This window comes from Cricetulus griseus (assembly GCF_003668045.3).
Source record: "Cricetulus griseus strain 17A/GY chromosome 1 unlocalized genomic scaffold, alternate assembly CriGri-PICRH-1.0 chr1_0, whole genome shotgun sequence".
Classification (NCBI taxonomy): domain Eukaryota; kingdom Metazoa; phylum Chordata; class Mammalia; order Rodentia; family Cricetidae; genus Cricetulus; species Cricetulus griseus.
Window position 1 is genome coordinate 269,869,899 of NW_023276806.1, and position 17,795 is coordinate 269,887,693.

Sequence of the window (17,795 nt, forward strand, 5' to 3'; positions counted from 1 at the left end):
CTGGTCTCCTAGTAACAGACACATCATCATATTTATCCATTTTATAGGCAGGCAAATGCAGCATGTCACCTTGACTGATCTTCACTTAATCTTTCAGTCAGAGGATCTAACAAGACTGGACCAAAGGAAAAAAGGGTTGGTACTCACATTTGTATAGCATCTGACTAAGTATAATAAACTCTGTCTTTGATCTCACTTGACCATGAAAATAAGCCCTGCAGTAAGTGAGGCAGATGTTATTATCAGCCCTCTTATATAGTTAATAAAACTGATGCTCAGAAAGATTGTGTCTCATGAGAGGTCACATAGCTAACTAATAAGCAATATTCTGGGACAGACAGAAATCCAGTTGTTCTGATTCCAAATCCTTCTCTCTTTCCACCAAAGCACAGTAGCACATCCAATTACAAAACATGCATTGGGCAACCATGGCAATCCCCTTATGAGACCATTCTTTATTATTACTATCATTATTCTTATTATTAAAATTTTTATTTATTTTTATAGTGACTACAGTTTCCCCTCCCTCCTCTCCACCCACTCCCTCCTCCTGCTGCCTCCCATCTATTCCCCTCCCAATCCACTCCTCCTCTGTTCAGAAAGGAGCAGGCTTCCCATGGGCCTCAACAAAGCATGGCACATCAAGTTGAGGCAGGACCAAGCTCCTCCCCCTACATTAGGCTGGGCAAGGCAAACCAGCATGGGGAATAGGTTCCCAAAAGCCAGTTCAAGCTCCAGGGACAGATCCTGATCCCACTGCTAGGAGCCTCACAAGCAGACCAAGCTTCACAACTGCCACCCACATGCAGAGGGCCTAGGTCAGTCCCATGCAGCCCCCTAGCTGTCGGCCCCGAGTCTATGAGTTCCCACGAGCTTAGGTCAGCAGGTGACACCATTCTTATCTTCCAAAAAAATTATCATTTCCTTTTTACATGTCTAGTGAAATCTAGAATGGAGTGCTACTACTTGTGTGTTTACAGCTTCTTGGTCTCCTTGCATGAGTTAATGTAGCTAATTGTGAACAAGGGGATGTGAACAGAAGCCATGCCTGGCACACTTGAATCTATATCATGGTCATAGTCCACCATGCTGTTTCTCTGATTTCATTGACTGCCCAGATCTAAAGGAACCAGGGGGAACATACTATTCAAAGTAATAGAGTTGCCCACGGGCCTATGATATGATATGAATGAAACATAAACTTTGCATGGGAACACTGATACCACACTGGTGGTTTCTCCTATTCATTCAAAGAGAAAAACAAACAAACAAACAAACAAACAAAAACCACTACATACTAGTGCCTCAGAGACAGTTGCATCAAATACCTGACAGTGAAAAAATCTTTTTTTTCTTTTTTTTCTTTTTTTTTTTTTTTTCAAGACAGGGTTTCTCTGTGTAGCTTTGGAGCCTATCCTGGGAAAAATCTTTCTTAGTGGCCTAGAGATTCATGAAAAAAATCACAGGCTAGTAAAAGACACTCGTGCACCACATACTTCATTTACCACTAAATGGTACCTGAGTAGGGTAGGGGTCAGTTCTCAAAAAAATGAAACATGTTTGAGAGTTCTCCTTGAAGAACACAAAGTTGCAAATAAAATGAAGTACAGAAGTAAATATTTATTGAGCATCCAAAAAAGAATCACAACAAACTGCAAACTGTAAAAGTTGACAAATGCTATAACAAATTCCAAAATAATAACATAGTTTAGATTTATTGACTTTTAAGTTATGTGTACAGATGTTTTGCCTACATGTATGTAAGTACACCATGGGTGTCAGATGCCTGCAGAGACCAGAAGAGGGCATTGGATCCCTTGGAAGCGTAGTTACGGATGGTTGCAAGCTACCATGTGGGCACTAGGAATAGAACCAGATCCTCTACAACACTGCTTCTCAACCTGTGGTTCATGACCCCTTTGGGGACACATATCAGATATTTGCATTAAGATTCATAACAGCAGCAAAATTACAGTTGTGGAGGTAGCAATGAAAATATTTTTATGGTTGGGGGTCACCACAACATGAGGAACTGTGCTAAAGGGCCGCAGCATTAGGAAGGTTGAGGAGAACCACTGGGCTACAAGACCCATGAGCATTCTCAACCACTCAACTGTCTCTCCAGACCCAATATTATTAACCACCTGACACACCTAGATGATATTTATTCTACTTTTTGCTCTTCCTGTGATAATAACTTTATCCTTGAGAGAACAGGGAGAAGAATACCTTTCTTCTAACAGCGTCTGGAAACCTGAGTCTTTATTAATGGCGTATAGTCTGTATTTTCAGGATTCTTGACAGCTTTGGGGCAAATGACAGTCACGTTCCTGACACTGAGCTGTAGGATTTGGAAGAGTTCTACATGCATCATCTTTTAATGCTGTCTCAACCTTGTTTCTCCTTGGTTCACTCCTAGTGCTCAGACCATCCAACAGTAGGTCTTCTGTGCCAAATCTCTGTGTCACTATTCATGGAAATTTCCCTGGAAGGTATGCCAGTATATAACTAGAGATAACACAGAAATGACCAAAGCCATGAACTCACATCTCATTATCTCTATACTAAATACATCCCCAGCTGTTCTCCAATATGATAGATTAAGGCCAAGCCAGCCAGCCATGGCTTCCCCACACCACCCGACATGAGGAGTGTTACAGTGGGAAACTGAAGAAGTTGTGAACTTAGCTGCTCCCAACTAAGGCATCTAGAAGCTTTCTTTAGGGCCCAATATTTTGCTAAATCTAGACTGACCTCTTAAGCCCATGGGATCATGGCTTTCAGGATCAGACGCTCCATTCTCAAATTGCAAACTTCTTCGGGGAAACCTTGAATTGACTTTGTGATCATTTCTAGTGAGAAATCAACTTTTTAGAATGAGTTTATGAGGAAAGAAATTCTTCTTGAACCCAGTCCAATGATCTCCATCACCACCGATTGCTCTGTCTCTTCCTGCATGTCTCTCTCTTCCCCTTCCCTTCCCACTCCTTCTCCCCTCCCCCCATCCTTTTGCTTTTGTGTGTGTGGCACAGTCTAGGAAGTATCAGTAACATTGACTTCAGGGACTGTGAACAGGAGGCAAGAGTTTGCAGCGGCCTTCCTGGGCTTCGGAGGAAAGACATGTCACCAACAAGCACAGTAAGACTTCAAACAGGAACACTAAATCAAACAGAAAACCTGGAATTTTGAAACAATTTAGGTGTATTGAACTGGAAAGAAAGCTGAGACTATCACTTAGAAAGGTTAGCATGCAGGGAAAGGTGTCTGGGAAGAGTCCATCAGGAAGAAATGTAATTAACTAATATCAGATGGGGACAGTGGTTTTGTCTACTGCCAGCTCCAGTTCCATCACACAGCTCAGCTCACTAGGCACACAGTAAGGGCTAACACTTAGGGCCTGAATGAGAGCAAGGAAGGAAGTGGGCGAAGGGGGATGGCTTGCCTTTGCCTGAAACCACAAGCCAGGCTCTTAACTTCCTCACCTATAAAATAAGCATAAAAATAGCACCTCTCTCAGAAAGAAGTTTTGAAGATGATGCGAGTTAATATAAATAAATCATCCATGGGGAAAACTGGTACTTAATACATTTAGCTATTACAGCTAAGCTTCACTTCACCCATCAGTTGGAGCATTAAAAACAGAGGGTACTGTTGCTGATAAGCATGGAAGAGAAGGGGCCCAGTGGAGAATGACTGATGGGAAATCTGCCCAAGGTCCTGAGATAGCTGCCCTAAACATCCACTTTTGTGGGAGACTCAAACGACCTCAGATTTGACTCATGGGCAGGAGTGAGAGGAAGAGGGTGCCCCGTGACGTGGCAGGAAGACCCGTCTATCTCAGGCCCCAGCTGGGTGAATGCAATCAATAACATCCTGTCAGGAACTTTTTGTGGTCTCATGTAAATTTAGGCTACCTGAATAAAAGATAAAAACTGTCATTTCCTCTCTCATCACGTAGCATGATGATTTATCTATTCCTTTGAAAGAACCAAACCATACCAAAAACAATCGCTTCTATGTCCCTGGTTATGTATGTCCATTGTGAAACAAGGAGAGAATGGTGCAAGATGCCAGGATATTTTTAGGACTGTGGCAGAGAGACACCCTACAGAATATGGATGTGATTAACTCTGTGGGAAGGGTAAGGCCTCAGAAGTACTTTTAAGGTAGTCTATAAGGAAAACAGTGTCATGGGTTGTTTAGTCAACCCTACCCTGCAGGGGTGATTATAGGTGTTTTCCACTTAACTGCCACAAAACAGTAGTGGATGGACAGATGCACTCTGGACATAACAACCCAAATGCTTGCAGTCCGTCAGTGCAGGGTCCTTTAAAACTTTGAACTTGACTTGGGAGGTTCATAGAAACTTTCGCTTCTCAAAAAATATTGTTTATTGTTTATTTATCAAACCCACAATCTTCCGAGATATTCAGGCTCACAAAAGGCAATATGGAAAATGAGTGAGGGAAGAACTGAGGGCTATTTTTCACATCTAGGCAAGTCCATGTAATGAATGAGTCCTTGGGAACGGGTAAGGCTGAGGTCTGGCCTTGTGAACCTTGCTCAGCATGAAAGACCAATTCACAGCTTGTCTCTAAGTCCTGACAATCCCATCTTTCTCTGAGGAGCAGAGCGTGTCACATCCAACACAGTGTATATTGAAACCCCCAAGAGGACAGACAGCAGAGAGCAGTGTGGAGACCCCCCCCCACTAGAGCAATAATAGTACCCTTACTTGGGCTCAGCCAGCAGGCTTCTCTGATCTTCAGATAAAAGAAAGCTTGACACTGTCTAGCCTAGACCTTCAAGGCCTCACTACCCTACACCTGAAATCTTACAATGATTGATGAGGAGTGGTGAGCTTTGTCGATAAGGAAGGGTGGTTCTCCTCTATGTCTCAGTCTCATTTCTGAAAATTCTACATCCTAGCTCATTTGTATAAATGATGCCATCTTTCTGGCCTGATGGGTTCTGTTTACAGCTGTATGTACTTACTTATCACACAGGCTAATAGTCACTAAAGATTAAAATTGTATCCACTCAAATGCCAACAAGTACCAAGCACAAAGATCTTGTCCCATGAAGTGAGACAGACCTTAATTAGAACTCCCCAACTTACAAAAATTAGAATCAGGAATAAGTTATGTGCCCTCAATGAGTCTGAGCTTCTTCAACTACCAAAGGGGCTTCGAACCTATACCTTTCGACTGAACCATGGGAAACTGTGAGTCAATTCATTGGCACAGGGCCAAAGAAACAGTAGTAGCTCAACAAATACCATTATTGTCGTTCTCATTACATTTTGTTGTTGGGGAGACCATGCATGTGCCATGGAGAGCATGTGGAGGTCAGAGGACAACTTGCTGAGTCGGCTTTCTCTGGCTGTCAGTCTGGGTGGCGAGTACCCCCCACCTGCTGAGCCATCTCTGTGGCCCACACTTATTACTATCATGGTCGATCTGAAGATTTTGTAAGAATACAACAGACAGCACAGATCTAAGATCTACTACTGAAGGCCCAAAACTTAGTTTTGTGATTTAGGCAAACCAACCAGACTCCATTGATTAAGACAATAGCTGCACTGTAGTATAATATACACTTACAGCTGAAAAACAAAAGGACTTGTTTTTCTAATTAGAAACACTAAATATTAGGTAATATTAATGCCATTATCATTGCTAGTGCCATTAAAATGGCCCCATTACCTTTGCGTTCTGGCTCTATCCTATTTCTGTTATGATGCATCCAGTTATATTCTGCTTGTGTTGGGCAGGGTGACAAGACCAACCTATGCTGTTCATATAGCTGTTTCCACACTAAGATTTTAGCCATTCTAGATGCAGTGTGGCCAGTGCTACTGTGTTAACTGGGCAATTTCTACTATGAACATCAGAAAAGAACCCCCACTTGCTGAGCAGCTAAGTTCCACCCTTCCAGTTTGCTGCCAGCCTTGTTGCTATCTCTGGCCTTTTCTCCAAATATCTTGTCTCCAGCAGTCTTTGTTTGATGAGGACTGGTACAATAAGCCATCCTATCTATGACACATGTTCCCTGACTCCAGCAGGTACCTGAAGCTGCAGCTGGTACCAGACCCATTATAGACTATGGTTCTTCTTATGTGTGTGTACCTATGGTGAAGCCAAATTTGTAAATTAGCACAATAAGATGTCAGCAATGATAGTAAAATAGAGTAATTGCTACATGTACTATGACAAAGATTATGTGAATGTTCTCCTTCTCTCTCTCTCTCTCTCTCTCTCTCTCTCTCTCTCTCTCTCTCTCTCTCAGTACTGTATTATAGCCACCCTTCTTGTGATGATCTGAGATGATACAATGCTTACATAATGAGGTGACGTGAGGATAAAGCAGGTTATGCGTTGTGACAACAAATTAGCCTACTATGAAAGGGTTCCTGGAACTAAAACCAAGCAACACATGACAGTTGATCTGATAAACCCAAGACAGCCAAGTCACTACAGGAAGGTGGTAGAGTGTGGACATGCTGAAAGGGACATAGTTCACACCCAGTGCCAGATAGAGCAGGATAAAAAGGACTACTATAGTTCATCTATCTTTGAAACGTCTGTGTTACCTCCCACTCTTTCTTCTCTTCACAAATTATTGCTTAATTCTAACCTCTGACATCTTTTTTTCTTAACTACCTGTCTGAACTTAGCAAAATGATTGCCTCGCAAAATGATGGAGAATCCTGAGTTTCTCTATCTTTCGAATAAGATAACTTCATAATGATAATTATAGCAATTATAATAGCAATTATAGTAACTAACACCGAAAACATACGGTATCCCAGGCATTGTACAAAGGACTCTGCAAACACTTCATTTCATGGCTTTCTCTCAGTGGGGCTTCTGTCATTCCACCTCATTTAGAGAGGGAAGTCACAGCACAGAATGAGACAACTTGCCTAAGAAGACTTGCACAAGTTTGTGGTTAACTGAAGCAGGATCCTCACCGAAGGCCACGGCACCTAAAATTTTATAAAAACCCCTGCCTTTGACCCTAAAACCAGTGTTTTGAGTTTTGCTTTGGAATGTCAAGGTCTACATAGACAAGTCTATTGCTAATCATGAGACACCGACATGTAGATTGCCTATATAATTAAGCTCCCCCACTTTATGAACCACACCCATTTTTAACATGTATTATTACCACTTAGAGTAATAAAATAACTCCTATTCATAAATATTCAGCCTCCCGAGGTCGTCTTGAGGATATAGTCATTTGCTTGTTGTTAGCATGGACAACTTAACCATCTGGTACAACAGGTGGTCAATATCTCACAAAACCTTCAGTACACAGGAAAATGTTTTCAAATAAGAAGCAAACAGTACATTTTCATGAGAAAGGAAATACTGTGATAGAGAATGAAGGTATTTGTTTGTTAAATACCCATAAGGTACAATTATTAATGTATTTACTTTTACGGGGAACAGGACCATAATGGCAAACCCATCCAGTGCCCCTAAAAGTCCTAATGTGTCCCACCTGTTGGCAAAGCATGGCTCATAGGACCTCTGTGCTGCTCAGATGATTTCCCATTACACCTTTCTTTGCAGTCCCCACCATCACATTGCTTCAGCTTTGCAACCTTTGGCTGCATCCTGTGAATTTCAAGTGCATTGAGGAGGTCTGACTAGAAGGGCATGCAATCTTTATCATGTAGATAGTGCAGACAGACAGACAAGGCCCTGGTGGGAGAGAGGTCACTTCTTTCTCAGTCTCTGTGATGAGGCAACATGGGCACCCTGTGACATCTGTGTCACTCCCCAGATGAAGGCTTTCTGGCTACGAGCTGTCTAGCCATGAGAACACAGCCCTCAGCAAAAGGATATTACAGAGAGGAGATTCAGAGTGGCAAGTAGCTGCATCTTAGCTGCCGAGCAGTGAGTGACCTGAAATCTGAATTTCTAGGAAACATAACTGTCTGGGGGAGTTCTAGGTAGCCTGGAGTTAAGCAACAGGCAAAGACTCCTCCCTAAAATGTGCCCGACTTGTATCCATACCCTTCCCAACATCCACGATCTAGGCTGTTTTCAGCAAATTCAGAACCCCAATGGCCATACGAAATACTAGAAAGCTGGAGGCAGAGGGCAGGTGCCATTTGACCCCAGAGGCCTCAATGTATACTTGAGCTTTGGTTGTGTTTGAACTTGAATAACCTTTATCTTCAAGTCGATCTTGTGGGTAAGGAATTCAAAGTCCTTCCAGCCTCTTGGTTCACAGGAGAAAGGAAACAGCCCACTGCCTTTCTAATCTCAGTTTCCTAGTATAACATGGAACATTCAAACTGGAGCCCGAAAGCACAGGTCTCCCTGTGGAAGAGCATCGGGGCACCCGTGCTACAGAAAAAGGCATAGACACACTTTGGCAAACAGGGGTGAGTACTCTATCAGTTCTTGTCCCAAAGCTAGTGTAGTCCTATCCTTCACCTTGAACCCAGTGAAAGAAAACCTTCTCAGCCAAACCCTACACATTAGGCCCATTAGGACCTTTGGGGACACTGGGTTGTTTTGTTTGCATGTCCCCATCCTTCACAAAGGTAAACACATAAATAATCTATGCATGGCTATGCTGGTATACAGAAGCTGTCCTATTATCTACCACGTTTTCTTCCACCTGAAAGTTCATTTCTTTTTCTTCTTGATTGAAAACTGAATCATTTCCCTAAACACCCTAAATGTTTTGTGCCATGCAGGAACTATCCCTGCTGGCCAAGGCATATATGATGGCCACCATAACAGAAAACAAGAGAAGTGGGACAGTGGCCACTTTCTCAGCTGCAAGACAGATTTCATTGTGCCCACAAGGCTGAAAGGGCAACAACAACAAAATTATTTTTTTTTAATATTCAGTTCTGTTCATCTACTAATTTGGTCAAAAATAGCTCTGGGGTTTGTTCGGCACAATTTGACCTTCATAATCACACGGATGATTATGGGGTCCCATTAGAACTTTCAAAGCACTTTGTACAAAAGGGGCCCTCAGACAGTCTACTATAATAAAAACAAGCTCATAAAAGTCCCACACATTTCGCATAGGCCTTTGATAACCCATCGCACAATAATGACCTTGAGTAACTCACAGCCTGTACCACATTTTAACCAGTCATTTAGAGGAAAAGAGTTGATTCTTTTTTTAATCTTATTATCTCTGTCTAGTCACCCAGAGCCTCACAAGGAAAAATAAATTTGCTTATGAAAAGATCCGTGAATCACCAGGAACGACCCCTTTCTTCCCTGGCTTCTTCCTCTAGGCAGGTATGTCAGACAAGAAACATGATGGTAACCGGGTCTCCTACGCCTGACCTCAAGCAATCTGTCTGGAATTCTGCATCCCTTGCTCCCTCTGGCCTCAGTCTCTCTTCATCAAGGGCCAGAAAGTCAACAGAGATAGCCTAAAATCTGTCATGTGCTGCAGGGCCTCTTGGAGAGCCAAAAAGGGAGGCAATACCCATCCAACCTCAAGCAGAGCAGACCCCTCAGCCATTCAGAGGCAAGAGTCTTGGGGGGAAAGGCCATCAGATGAGGTGGTTTCTGAAATAATACTCATTCTGAAATAATATTCATCATAAAATAATATTCACCATAAATCTGTAACTGTTATTAGCCTGTTTTTCTTTCAGGCTATCCAGTCACTAGGGGTGTGAAGGGATCTTTCCTTGAGTTAATAGGTATGAACAGCCATCCATGAGTTAATAGGTATTATGTTATCCTAGTTCATAGACAAAGGTGTTGTGATAAAGTCAGATATGAACAGGGAACCTGAACATGGAGACAGGAGGGGAATAATAGTGGAGAGATCGGAATAGGCTGTGTGCCTAGTGGGAGTGTGGAGCAGCAGGATCAATGGAGCGTTCAGCCTTGATGGGCACTCAAGAACCCCAGGCAAGGTCACTGAGAGTCCTCACTGAGCATGCTTTACATGTCCATCATTATCCATACCAGACCAAAAGTACCCATCTGCCATCTGCAAGACAAGTGCTTAGAGAGGCTGAATGGTGACCCAAGAGTATGCCAGTCATTGAGCCCAGAGTTAAGGAAGGAGGGGCACCAACAGAGGAAATGAAACAGAAGATCAAATTTTCTGGCCCCATTTCTCATTTTGGTCCAGCCACATGTTCAGCTCCACAGTCAGGCGAGCACCTAACTCTAATCCCATCTCTACAGCAGCCTGGGGCCAGGAAGACAGCAAAGAACCAGTCAATAACCAACGGGAGCTGATGGCTGCGAAGGTGTGGGTGTTGATGTATTGGAGTTGTTCACCCAAACCCAAAGTAGGAACACTTCTCCACTTCATGATAGATAGATAGATAGATAGATAGATAGATAGATAGATAGATAGATAGTCCTTGCTTTGCCCATGACCCCTGACCTGAAGTGATGTATGCTACTTCTAGGTGGAAGCTTTTAATTTACCAGATAGCTAAGTCTACCACTGTGACCCTAGACCGTGATAACCAGCAGCATGTTCCACAGAAGTTGCTCCATCCTGGCTTCCTGGGGCCCAGACAAACTGATAAGAAATTTGTCACTAAAGGAAGAAATGATTTTGTTTCTGTCTCTAGGAGCCTTGGGGAGTGGGGTGCTTGTTACTGCAGTATCGCCAGACTTAGTCCTGAATAATGTAGTAACCATGCACAAAAGGAGGATTCAGAAGCCAGAGTCTTGGGTCGGTCATTATCCTCATTGATTCAGCAACTCCTCTAAAGAGAGTTTTTCTCTCCACATTGAAACCCAGTAAAAATGTATTTTGCTTGCCTACTGTTCTGTGACCAGCAGGCTTCCCTTATCTAATTTAAGAGTATAAATGAACTCCATCAACAGGATTTATTGTTAATCAAAACTCCTCCTCAAAGTCCTGCAATATAGTCTTATTAACCTTATAGGCCCTCCTGGCACATTTATTTTTAAGTCAATGTCTTAAACAATGATGACAAATGCAGGCAGAAGTAGAAAGGCAGGAGTTGAGAGGAACACACAGAGCTAGAGAAAAAAAAAAAGCTTTGAAGTTGCTTCCTCTGTCTGTCACTATCTGTCTCTCTCTCTCTCTCTCTCTCTCTCTCTCTCTCTCTCTCTCTCTCTTCTCTCTCTTTCTCTCTCTCTTTGGGAACCATTGTCAATTTCTTTGACTTTATAAAACCATACTATATTTTTAATTAACTCTCAATTTTGACCTTTTATCTTTGTGATTATTTAAAATATTGCACTTCAAACTGCAATTCTTTGCTCTCTATATCCTATGTCTCCTCTGAATTCACAAGGCTGGGTTAAAAGTCGACAACCTACTACTGCATACAGGGTATGGGCAACTTCCTGTGCTTCACCCCATCCTCTCTGAGTCTCCTAACTATCCTGTGAGGTAAGCATTCCTGGTCAAGCTCTGACAGAGGAGCAAAGAGATTAGGGCTTAGAGACTCACTCAAACCTCTTGGCCAGAAGCCTCCTGTCCCACACCCTAAAGCTCGGGGGAGCTCGGTGCTGAGAAACATGTCCCAACTAAGTGGTCATAGCCTCTGAGGCCTCAGCCCCACATTTGTGACCCCTTGTAGCAGACAAGCAGGAAGGGGGCAGCTGTATAGGGCACCTTCGGACACAAACAGACAGACAGACAGACAGACAGACAGACAGACAGACAGACAGACAGGACAGGACAGGACATAGAGGCCACCCACCCCTGAGAACAGACTGTGAGACTAGAGGCAGCCATCCAGAGCCCATTGTCCCCAGGCACTTTCTGTAGAGAAAGTTCTTAAAATAGCACTTGACCACACTGAGAAACGCAGGTATCCCGTGAGCCTGCATGCTGGGATCCCAGGTACCACAGAAGCTCATGCTTTGGAAAAGGTAGCCAGGTCTGGGCCTGACTCTGTCAGCTGCCAGCTCTGTGAAGGCCGCTGAACAGAAACCGGGCAGCAAACAGCAACCACGTAGCCAAGCCAGGCTCCAGTCTCCAAGTTCATGCTGTTTGACTCACTCAGCCCCAAGACAACTGGCCCAACTGTCATCCTACATTTCAGAGAAAACAAGTGCATCTCCCTGGGTGACAGAGCCAGGATTTGGCGCAGCAATTTCCTTTCTCTGCACCTCAGTTTACTCCTCTATACAAACAGGAAAGTTGTCCCTGGTGATCCCAAAACTCAATTCCAGACTTCCTACCTGGCTTCCTCAGTCCGTTGCTAAGTCCTGTTTGCACATTCACAAATACTGAAGTAAAGTGGTATCCAGCCTTCACTCACTTAAATCTTTCGGGTATTAAGAAAATGGAATGAGATGACAGGTGTAAATCAGCCAAGCAGGGCTTCTCAAGAGTTGATAATCCCCACCCTCCCTTCTCTGCTGCACAGAAAGGTGTGAACTGTAAGAAGAGAGCATCACCGTTGGCTGTGATGGCTGCCTGTGGATGCATGCGCAAATTGTCCAGGGTTAGCTGCATAAACAATCATTTCGTTGCGCTCACCTATTTTCTGCCAAGATTTTGAAAACGACGCAGTAGTGTTGACCTATTCTGTTCAGTGACATCTAAAGTGGCATAGAAAGAATTGACAACCTAGGGAGACTCTGCTTTAGGAGCATCCTTCATTCGCATTTCCAGGTGGGGCTGCTGCCCTTCACCCCCAGCCTGGAGCCCTGGAGCCCCGCATGGCAGCTCAGCCTCCAAAGGTGAAGGTCCCAACAGTCCCGGGGGGACACTTCTTAACTTTTCATGACCTAGCTTTTGCAGTCACCTAACACCGCTTCCATCCTGGTCACAAGTCAGCCCAAGGAGGATAATGTTGGTCTCAGCACTTAATAAAGCAAGTGTCAAGGACACGGTGTAATAAAGTGTGGGGGTAAAGTGACCATAGAGACGATGGGAATGAAAGGAAGAAGAAAGGATGGGACTGCTAATCCCTAGATCCCATGAAGAGCCTCGGGTGGGAGAAAGCACATTCCTGCCTTCATTTTGTGGGGCAGCAACTGTTTGGGCTGTTTCTTTTCAAAGGAATGTTCTTCCACTCATGCCTACCAAAAAGAAAAAATAAAGAAATGCTACATACCCTTTCAGGCCCACTTTCTAGGTCACCTTCTCTGGACCATCTTTCCTGGTGGTCCTTAAGGTCTCCTCTCCTTCAGAATCCCTAGAGTTTTATCTGTATCCCTCTTTCAGATAAACCACTTCCCACCTCTGCCAAATGCTGCCCTATTCAGAGCATCCTCTCACTCCCCCACCTCATTCTTTCCCCTGCTTCCAAGCCCCACCCTGAAGAACGCCTAAGAAGAAAACACGGTGAAAGGACTTCCCCAGTTCTGGAAGTACCTGGACTGTTGCCCAAACACAAAGTGTTGGTGTTGAGAACTGGTAAAGAAACCAAGTGCTGATGGGAAGTGGAGTTGAGTCAGGGGTGACTGCCACCAGCCAATAGGGATCCCTCATCTGCCCCTTAATACCTTCTTTCCTATATTTTACAATACCATTGTACATACACACATGTGCCCTGATACACACACACACACACACACACACACACACTTCCATACCATTGTACATACACACATGTGCTCTGATACACACACACACACACACATACACACACACACACATACACACACACACACACACACACACACACACTTCCATACCATTGTACATACACACATGTGCTCTGATACACACATACACACACACACACATACACACACACACACATACACACACACACACACTTCCATACCATTGTACATACACACATGTGCTCTGATACACACACATACACACACACACTTCCATACCATTGTACATACACACATGTGCCCTGATACACACACACACACACACTTCCCTCACACACATATACACAAACATGAACATACACAGGCATTTGGTAGCATTTGAGACTCCATATGGATGCATGATTTCAGATACTCTTAAATACTTGTTTACATTTGTATAGATAGTCTCTTTCACAAGAAAATTCTTACAGTCTGGCTTCTCTCCAAGAGCTTGTTCTATACTTTACTCGGTATATCTTCTTGGAATTCTTTCATTAGAGACTACAAAGACTATGGAGACAAGAAGAGGCCAGAGCAAGATGACAGCAACACCCAGGGTACTGAAAATAACAGGACTAAAATAGTTTCCCTATATGCTTCCTGGCCACCTCCAGCTTAGGCTTCATCTTTCCTTGGGTTATTTTGACAATTCCCTCTGTTGTTTATGCTACAGCTGATTTTACTTCACCTTTTATAAAATGTGTTTATTTTATGGGTATGAGGGTTTTGCCTGTACTACCTGAATGCCTGGTGCCCTCAGAAGTCATAAGAAGGAGGCCAGGTCTCCTGGAACTGGAGTTACAGATGGTTGTGAGCCACCATGTCAGTGCTAGAAATCAAACTTTGGTCCTCTACAAGAGCAATAAATACTCTTAACCACAGAGCCATCTCTCTAGGGTCATGCTGTTTTTCTTGAGACTGGTTCTCTCTGTGTAGTTCAGGTTAGCCACTAGTTTCCAATGCTCCTGTTTCAGCCTCCATATAGTAGACCTCTGCTACAGGCTCAGCTCTGCCAATACTTTTTAAACAAGACCTCCAATGCTTGGCACACTGTAAGCCTTCCACAAATGTCAGCCATGGATGTTATTTCTCCTTAAAATGGGGCCTCTTAGTTCAGGATAGCAGATCTGTTTTGTTTGGGAGACATTATCAATGTTATTCCCCTTTAAGCCTCTTTCCTGAAGAAGGCCAGACTTCTCAGGTGTACTGGGTTCCCACAAGCCTCCGAGAGCTGTGGGCCATGAGTAGCTTGTCTACTGGCCCTGGGTAGCAGGAGAGCGATTCTGACATAGTGTAGGATGACAGCCAATGGCTATTCAGATGATACTGTGAGACAGTTTGCATGTTTGTGTGGATAAACTTGCTCAGTCCGAGCTGTAGCCTTCATCCTTTCCTCTTACTCCCCTTGGTCTATCCTCTCCCTGGGACCTTGGCAGGTAAAGTTGGCACTGAGGAATTCAAGGTGTGACCACTCTGGGGGAAGTGAGGTGTGACCACTCTCTGGGGAATGTGAGGTGTGACTACCCTGGGGAATGTGACCATTCACTAGCACTTTGCAGAGTTTTTCTTATGAAGGCACACATTCACACTTTCTTGGTTTTTACTTTGAGAGCATCAAAGCTGAGCCCTATAATTCCTGTGTCTTAACTAGAGTCACCTCTTCAGCCATTGTCTGTACTCATCTCCTGAGGGCACCCTCTTGATTTGTTACAAACTTTGGGGAGGAAGCTGCTTCCTGAAGATGCCTCTGGCCTACAGACTGATCCCTAGCACATTCTGGGTCTCCCCTCAGATGGGGAGACCTATCTGGTACATTGTCCTGTGGAGCCACCCATCCTCTAGGTTTCCACTGACAACCTTGACTTGAACTTGAGAAAAACCTAGAACCCTAGATCCTAATCCTTCTACACAGCCTTTGGCCCAGGCTCACTAAATGTGTGTTTCTTGACTATAGAAATGAAGCAGAGCACCCCCCCCCACAAACTTATATACTAACTATTTTTACTCTACTTACTTTTCTTTACGTGGTTATCCCCTTGATATAGCCAACCCATGCTTACCTTAAGTCTGCCAATACACTTAAAGACTTTTAATTACGTGTGTGTGTGTGTGTGTGTGTGTGTGTGTGTGTGTGTGTGTGCACTTGTACACACCACTAAGTATGCGTGAATGTCAGAGGACAACTTTCAGGCGTCAGTTCTCTCCTTCTACCATTTGGGTCTGGGGATCAAACTCAGGTCATCAGATTTGGTAGCAGGTACCCCTACGGGTGAGCCATCTCATCTCTCTGGCCTCGTCTGTTCATTTTCCAAAGAGACAGTAAAACTGACAAGAGAGAGGAAGGGAGGGGAGGAGGGAGGGAGAAAGATAGCTAATCACTCTTCTAAACATTAAACCTTCATCTCAAATTGGAAATCTCAAAAAAAAAAAAATAAAAACATGATTAAGAGCAAGTCACCTTCTTAAGAACTCTAATTGCAAAGCAACCCCACTGCTGGGAAGGACTTGTTTAGCCCCCACAATACAACAACATAGCTAACTTTCTTTCATTTGCTCACAATGGTGGCATTTCATCTTTGGCCTCATTCATATGGACACCCTTTATTTCAATGTAATCAAATAAATCAAATTTAAATAGCAGGGCCTTTTGGAAAACAGAGACTCATCTCTCAATGCAATGAACAAATATTTGCATTATCTATTTATATTAAAATATGCAGATATTTCCCAAGCATTCTGCCAACTTATAAATTTTTATAACTTCTTTGAATTGTTAACATTTTTTTAACACACTGCAGGATTTCAGCTTTGTTAAGGGCTCAATAACAATCTTTCTGGTCAGGAAAAAGGAAAGGACATTAGACTAAAGAATGCAGAATAAATAAAAACAAAACAGTACAGCCCGTACATCCACTCACACAAAGACAACGTTCATGGGCTGTGATACGGAATTGTCACAACACAATGTCCTTCATGTTGGATTCAGCAGTGAAAGGAATTTCTCTAGTTATTGAAGACCTTTATGGCTGGGTTTCAGAAGGGGAAAAAAAAGATCCACATCTATCCCAGTGTGACTTCTGTGCAATGCAAGCCCGGCACATTTTCAGGCCTGGTGGATAATGCTGCCATTCTTTCAAGAACTGTTAACAGCTGTAGCAACTATTATGACCAGCTTCAAAACATGTCTGTAGTCGGTGCTCTCCAGACACTTAGCAATCCCAAAGCTATTCCTGGACTCAGTCACATCACAGCGTGAACACAAAGTTTTGATTTATGCTGGAAATGAAACAACAAACTTCTGATCCTTCCTCTAAGTGGTCATTCAGATGACACGGCATGTGCTGGGGGGGGGGGTTGGAGGGGAGAATTCACAGAAACAAAAAGGAAGCAGGAAAAATAAATGGAGGGCCACCCACAGTTACCTTAAGGAGAACCCACAGTTGATGGCACAAAGCTCTATGTTGGAATGACATCTTGGAGCCCACAAAAGGCTCTTGTGCTTACAGAGAAAGAATGAGCAGGGCAGGCTTTGGGAAAGGAGGAGTCCCGCACAGGAGGGATGAAGGCAAAGCCCATGATGACATTAATCCAGCAAGGTGCCACTCTTGAGACAAGGATGCACACAGGTAGGGCTGTGGTGGGAGGGCTTGCCAGCCTGGGCAATGCCCTGAGTTTCACCCCAGCACCACCTCCCCAGCACATGCTCACACAAATGCATCAAAGGTGCCACTTGACTGAATCATCACAAAATAACCCAAAACTGACACCTGTGGGAGGGAGTTTCAAGCCAAACTATCACAGACACCCCGAGAACCATGTGTCTAAGCGGTACAGAAATGGAAATACCAGTATGCAACCAAGATCCAAAGGACGTCCCGCCCCAGTGTTAGTGATTAGCATGGGGAAATCTCTGTAGGACACATAGGTCTTCTATTCTCAAATTAAAAACTGAGAAGATGGTGAATGTGGATCTTCCCAAGATAAAGTCCGGATGTTTACCTCCCTCTGTGCTGCTGGGGAGAAAGGAAAGATGCCTTGGAACTCATTTCGTCTCAGCCATTGAGAATCTTCTTTCCACACAGTGTAAGAGTAGATGCCAGAAGGGGAAAGGTTCCAACCTCTGACCTGAAGCTGTCGCATCTAGTTAGCATAGAGAACATAACAATATAGAAAAGAAATAGAAACTCAAGTGGAGGATCCCCTGAAGAGACGGCTCAGCAGGAAAAGGTACTTGCCACCAAGTCT

General features: G+C 43.7%; 1 long non-coding RNA gene across 4 annotated transcripts in view; it reads right to left on the bottom strand.

Moving 5' to 3' along the window:
* LOC103160115 overlaps nucleotides 1-17,795 on the bottom strand; it is a 47,238-nt gene that overhangs the window by 8,020 nt on the left and 21,423 nt on the right. The gene's annotated exons all lie outside the window — the stretch shown is intronic.